A 6,000-nucleotide genomic window follows, 5' to 3' on the forward strand; every position below is an offset into this window, starting at 1 on the left:
ACACTCTAGCCACAACTTTTTTCCTGAATGAGTGCTTGCTTTTGCAGAAGAACAAGCTACTATTGAGTGTGCATGTATAAGCAGCTGGTGCAATTTGTAGCCATGACGAGGTTGACGACGGTGGTGATCAAGTGGGTACCTGCTTTATGTTGAAGCGGCGTCCTTCTTTCGAACTGGATAGCGTGCAGCTTTTCCTTTTAAACGAATTGTGTAAGCGGAAGAAAAGAAAAATCTTCATGAAGCTCCTAAGCCGCAAACGCTGGTGGATAGGCCCTAAACATAGGTAAAACTGGCACGCGACATTGCTCTACAGATCTACCAACGCATGGTAAAACAGCCTATTTTGACGGCGCTTTGTTTCGTCACACACATTGCCCCTCCCACACCGCGCCGTTTAATGCGAGTAAGCGACGGCGCGACCAACTTGTAGGAATCCAGTCGCGGAGGGCGCACAACATCGCGGTGGTCACTGGAGTTCACTGTCGCTGACTCAAAATTGCGCCATGTGAAACAGCCTTGACGCGGCAGGCTGCACTTTCTTAAATTAAATTATGGGGCTTTACGTGCCAAAACCACTTTCTGATTATGAGGCACGCCGTAGTAGAGGACTTCGGAAATTTCGACCACCTGGGCTTGTTTAACGTGCACCTAAATGCAAGTACACGGGTGTTTTCGCATTTCGCCCCCATCGAAATGCGGCCGCCGTAGCCGGGATTCGATCCCGCGACCTCGTGCTCAGCAGCCTAGCACCATAGCCACTGAGCAACCATGGCAGGTGCTGCACTTTCTTCTGTCTTCTTTATATATATATATATATATATATATATATATATATATATATATATATATATATATATATATTTACAGCGGCCGTGCCAGTGTATACCATCATCATGGGGACATTGAGGGTGGGAACGCCGATATTGCTGGTAACATGGTGCTAACATCGGGTGTCCACTTTTTTGTACAAGCTCTGCTGCTGTCATCGGCCGGATCGTTCCTTTCAAGCGCCACCAGTGCCTTTCATGCAGCAAAAGTTTCAACTAAAGCTATCGGCATATACAGGGTGTCCCACGACACTTGAGCCAAACATTAAGAATATGCAAATGCCACCTAGTTGGACAAAATTAAGCTAATGTTGTTGGCCATCACTTGGAGATACTCCGATTTTTTTCAGTATGTCTAATTAGATAACTAATGTTCGTAAATAATCAACTTCTCAACTATCATATTACATGAAAACTGTCAATGAGAAAATTGCAGAGTAACATGAAAAAGCTGCCGGGACAGCTTTCTGTTGCTCGATACAATCTAGATAAAGTTCTATTTCGAAGCATGAAAGAAGCCCGCGAACGCACACAAATTCCCGCGCGACTGGCCACTCGACTCACCTTGCGTGTATTCGCGGGCTTCTTTCACGCTCGGAAAAACAAATTTATCTCACGATCAATGTAATCAGTGCTACTCGCTCTGAATGTAAAATGAAGTGACCTCGGAGAGCGTTTGATTAGACTTTTTAAACAACGCGACCGGTTACCGCCCGATGCTTGCGCGCCGGCGACTGCGTAAGTACGACGTCAGAAGACTGGAATGAAAACAGACTGGAATAGTTTTATGTTATAGGGCCCCACTTTGCACGCATAGTTGAACGCTCCGTGACCCATAGAAAATGCTCATGGCCGATTCGTATGTCATGACCCACAGTTTGAGAAACACTGCACCACTCAATCGTTCGTAATTGTCTCGCGTTTCGCCACAACACAAAGTGTTAGTGTACATTGTTAATTAAACCCTCTTTGCATGAATCTGCATTAAGCATGCCAATAGTGAATAGTACTCGTAGAACTAGGGTCATTCTTTAGCTTTTCAATTCACCGCTCACTCTGCGGCGCCATATTGCTCCATGTGTCACATTGGGCCTTATCTCCTCGCTGCTCAGAAGCCGGACCTTATTACCCTCTTAGCCTCAGAGCCAAACCACGAGAGGAGCAGCCCCATTGCTCTCACTGTTAATACCACGTATTGTAATGCACCTTGGCGCAGCTGAAAGGTAAGTTCCTCTATACAGACTACGTCACAGAATTCTGCACACCATTACGACAATGAATCGTTATATCTTAATATTTTGCTACATTGTAGGCATTCACATCAACCAGCCTGTACGCGTCTCTAATATAAGCGAGGGTGCCGACAATAGAAAAGGCATCGGACATCATATTTTGTCAAACTGTCTACCTTTGAGTATTAGCAATCCTTCAGAAAAGCCATTACAGAGATAAGGCTGATAGTAACAAAAAAAATGTAATTAATAAGAACTTATCTCCCTTTAAACAGCATGAAAACCTACGCGTAGCATCAATTAAATATTGGCTCGCCATGAATATCAGGCCGCAAAGCGCTAGCTCATTGATAAATAAGTGACATAAAACATTTTTTAGCATCAGTACAGAAATAAGGGTTTCTGAAGAAATTGCCCTCGGAAGAATTAGAGCAAGGACATTCCACGTGGGAGTGACCCGCTTCGTGAAGACTCACGATCTGCAGGACTTCATTAATGTGTTACCATACCATACCATTAGAAGACATCAAGAATGCAGGATCACGCAAATAATTTTATTGGCATAAAAAACCGCTGCAGGCACTTTACATAAAAAAAATAATATTGTGACGTAAGATTCAGTTGGCTCCAACTTGTCGCTGTCATCTGTGTGTGCCGTGTACTTTGCGTGATCTGTCTTTTTCTCGCCACGAAAGAAATATAGAGCTGTGGCTCGCTCCGACTGGAAGGTCTCTTCTCTGCTGTCACTTGAGGTAAAATCTCTAAATGCCGACGCCAAGGCGCCCCGATGCGCGATAACGTAAGGAAAGGTGGCCCACTCCCTTCATATTTTCAGCTTCACTTGTGCTCTACCCCCTAGAATGTCATCGTCGTTCTCTCATGCTTTCTGCGTAGTCCTGTTGAAAATATACTGGCCATTTTCACGCTTATAGGGGAATCAGTTATCAGAGAAGCTTTCTTCGATGTTGTACTTCAATTCCCTTCTATGTAGCTCAACTATCCTCGCTCCATGAAAAATGCTCAATGCCCGCTCTGGTTCCGTTGTGGCCGTTGTTCCTGTTGCCTTTCACAATAAAACTGATTTTGTTCACTTCTTTTTGCACACTCGGCTGCTACTGTTGCTAAGTTATTCCCTTCTGTGCAGCTAATATTCTTGATTTCCGGTGAATGAATTCTTCGTTTCCCCGTCACCGTCCGCTCCTCGCTCAATGCGCGCCACGGTGTTTTTCCATTTATTTCACTTGTTTGTGCAAACTCGGTTGCTTTTGTTGTGAACATAGTCACTTATCCCTAGCCGACTGCTATGTCTCTTGCCGACTGGTTCACATCTTGCTGGGCTTGTGTATTCGAGCGATTACTCAGAGTCGACGTCCCCATTCTGGGAGATTGACCAAGATTTTCACCACGTACTCATTCACACAAACTCACTTGAACTTAAATAGTGGTCGGTGTTGCATAATCGGCAAGGCAGCAGCAGCCAGTAGCTAGCAGCTGCAGAGTTGAGGGGAAAGTGGACAATAAAACTTTGTGGTAAGAACACCTCCTAAAAAGGTTGCTCCCTGAGTGACAATGCTAAGTTGCAGAGACAGTACATATGTGAAAATTTGATGCTTAAGCCAGCAAAAAATAACAACCAAAAAGCATCTGACCAACAATAAATTTAGTGACTGAAGGAGCCCTCATGCAATCGTCTGTCTAGCCTTCGTTTAGATTTCAGGACCTCTTTTGCTCTGTATAAGCAAGCACTAATTTGCTCAACGATTCTTGCTTTGTAAAGCTGTTATAAAATCCCCACACATATCTTGTTACACCAGATAAACTTCCTGACGTCTGCATGTTTAATTCCATGTACCACCATTGCCTTCAGCTTTTAATTTATATCCCCGATATTATCGATACCATTATTATCCAGACTCTGTCCAATAATATCAACTCATCAGTTAATTACTCTTGGAAACTAATGCAAAGGCCTATCGTTAGATTTTACCGCTATGACACGCCCTTCCCCTCGGCTTACAAACACCACTTATTGAGAATAAATGTATTGCTGTAACTGAAGCAGCAGTCATTTCAAATGAAGAATTCTCTGTTGAAGAGAATAAGTACTACAGGTAATTTCAGCTTCCGGACTGCTCTTTGGAGTTTGGTGCCTGGTTCACGAACGAAATATAGGCAGGTAATATGAATTTTGCACTAACTAGTCGAAGCACGTCGCACATTGTCTATAATGAGGACGACCATCGTTTATCTAAATACAAGCAAATACTTGTGGGGTAAAGCACGTTCGCAAGGGCGGCTAAAAGGGCACGCTTGTGATGTTGCATCTTTGGCTATAGCAGCGCGACGATCCACATGAAAAGTGAAGAAAGTAGCAGGAAAGAGTGCTGTGAGCTCTTTCGTACTTTTCACTTCACTTTTAATCGTCGCGCTCCTAGCGAAAGTAAAGCACCTTGTTACCGACGTTACGCCAATCTACTTTTGAACGAATGCGACATAATCTCGATTTTGCTGAATTTGTGCGTCCTTCAAGTCCTTGATTTCGTCTCGTTGATCGAGCAAATTAAGGAAAATATTAGCAATAGTGTAACGGTAGATTTTAATTCTAACAAAAAGCCATCAACTGGCCTGCCACAGTGTTCTCCCTGTGACGCCGCCTTTTGCATAAGCATTCGTATAGCCGGCTGGCAGCTACGGCTTTTTATCTATAGGCACTTCTTCAAACTTTGAAGGCACCCGCGAGATCCGGTATTGCGACCTGCAAAGAGCCGCCGTCGTCGTGAGCTGAAAGCCAATGAGACGAATAAATTGGCTCAATCGGCTATCTACGAGCCTACAATGACACGCAGTCACACTTCCACCGCCGGCGCCGTGGCTTAGTAGGTTAAAGCGCCTGTCTAGTAAACAGGAGATCGTGACTTCGAATCTCACCGGTGCCTCGACTCATTTCTTTTGCCCTTTTTCTATGGTTCACAGGACAATACCGCCGATTGCGCTGAACGCGCAAAAGAGCGCACTTCCAAACAGCGCCGTGGCTGAAGAAGACGGCGTTCCGATCAGTCGCTTTTTTCATGTTCTCCGCCCCAAAGGATTTATCGGCCCCTGGCCGAGGTCCTGCTCAGGCTTCAGCCAGCAGCAATGACTACCGTGTTGTGATACCTCGTCTTCCTACCGGTAAGCTGGTTGTGGACTCCGTTTTCCTGCATGCTGACTTAAGTGGTCGACCGTACAGAGCCGAAGACTTCAGAGACGCCCTTCGGAACGTTATTGACCGGAAGGAAATAAGTTCCATCCGTCAATTTCAGATGTCGCACGTGTGGATGGTGACGTGCAAATCATCAATTGCAAAATCAAAGCTAGTCACGTGCGGAGAATTATTCGTAAATGGTAGACGCTGCCTCGTTATTGACCCCGAGCCCACGGAAGTAAAAATTAAGCTTTTATGGCTTCCTGAGAGTTTGGAAGACGATTACGTTCGAGATGCCCTCCAGGCTTACGGGAAAGTGAAGTCCATATCAGCAGAAAGCTGGAGAGTATCGGAAATGGAGCAAATGCGCACCCTAAATCGTGACGTGGTGTTGACTCTTGCCGATGGAGTCGGCGTGGGCGACGCTTCACATCTGCTAAACGTTTGTGGAGCGCAGAGCCTTGTATTGTTTCCAGGCCGGCCCCCGCTTTGTCTCAGCTGTAACAAGGTTGGACCCATTCGTCGAAACTGCAGAACCCCACGTCATGAAGCCTGCCGACGCTTTGGCCACACAGATGAAGAATGTGTTGTGAAATACGCCGACAAGTTACGACACAGGAGAAGGCCTCCGGAAGAAAGCTTGCAGGAACACATAATGGATGTTACTGAGGTTCTCGATGCAACGGGAGACGTTCCCTCTTCCGCGGATACCAGCTGTGCCAGTAAGGCCCCTCTACATGTTAAAGATAACGACATC

General features: G+C 45.5%; 1 non-coding gene across 1 annotated transcript; it reads left to right on the top strand.

Moving 5' to 3' along the window:
* Positions 1-4,921: 4,921 nt before the first annotated feature.
* On the top strand, positions 4,922-4,995 carry TRNAT-AGU (transfer RNA threonine (anticodon AGU)). The gene has a single exon. It is a non-coding gene; the product is annotated as a tRNA-Thr (tRNA).
* The last annotated feature ends 1,005 nt before the right edge of the window (positions 4,996-6,000 follow it).

This window comes from Dermacentor albipictus, unplaced genomic scaffold, assembly GCF_038994185.2.
Source record: "Dermacentor albipictus isolate Rhodes 1998 colony unplaced genomic scaffold, USDA_Dalb.pri_finalv2 scaffold_13, whole genome shotgun sequence".
NCBI lineage: Eukaryota > Metazoa > Arthropoda > Arachnida > Ixodida > Ixodidae > Dermacentor > Dermacentor albipictus.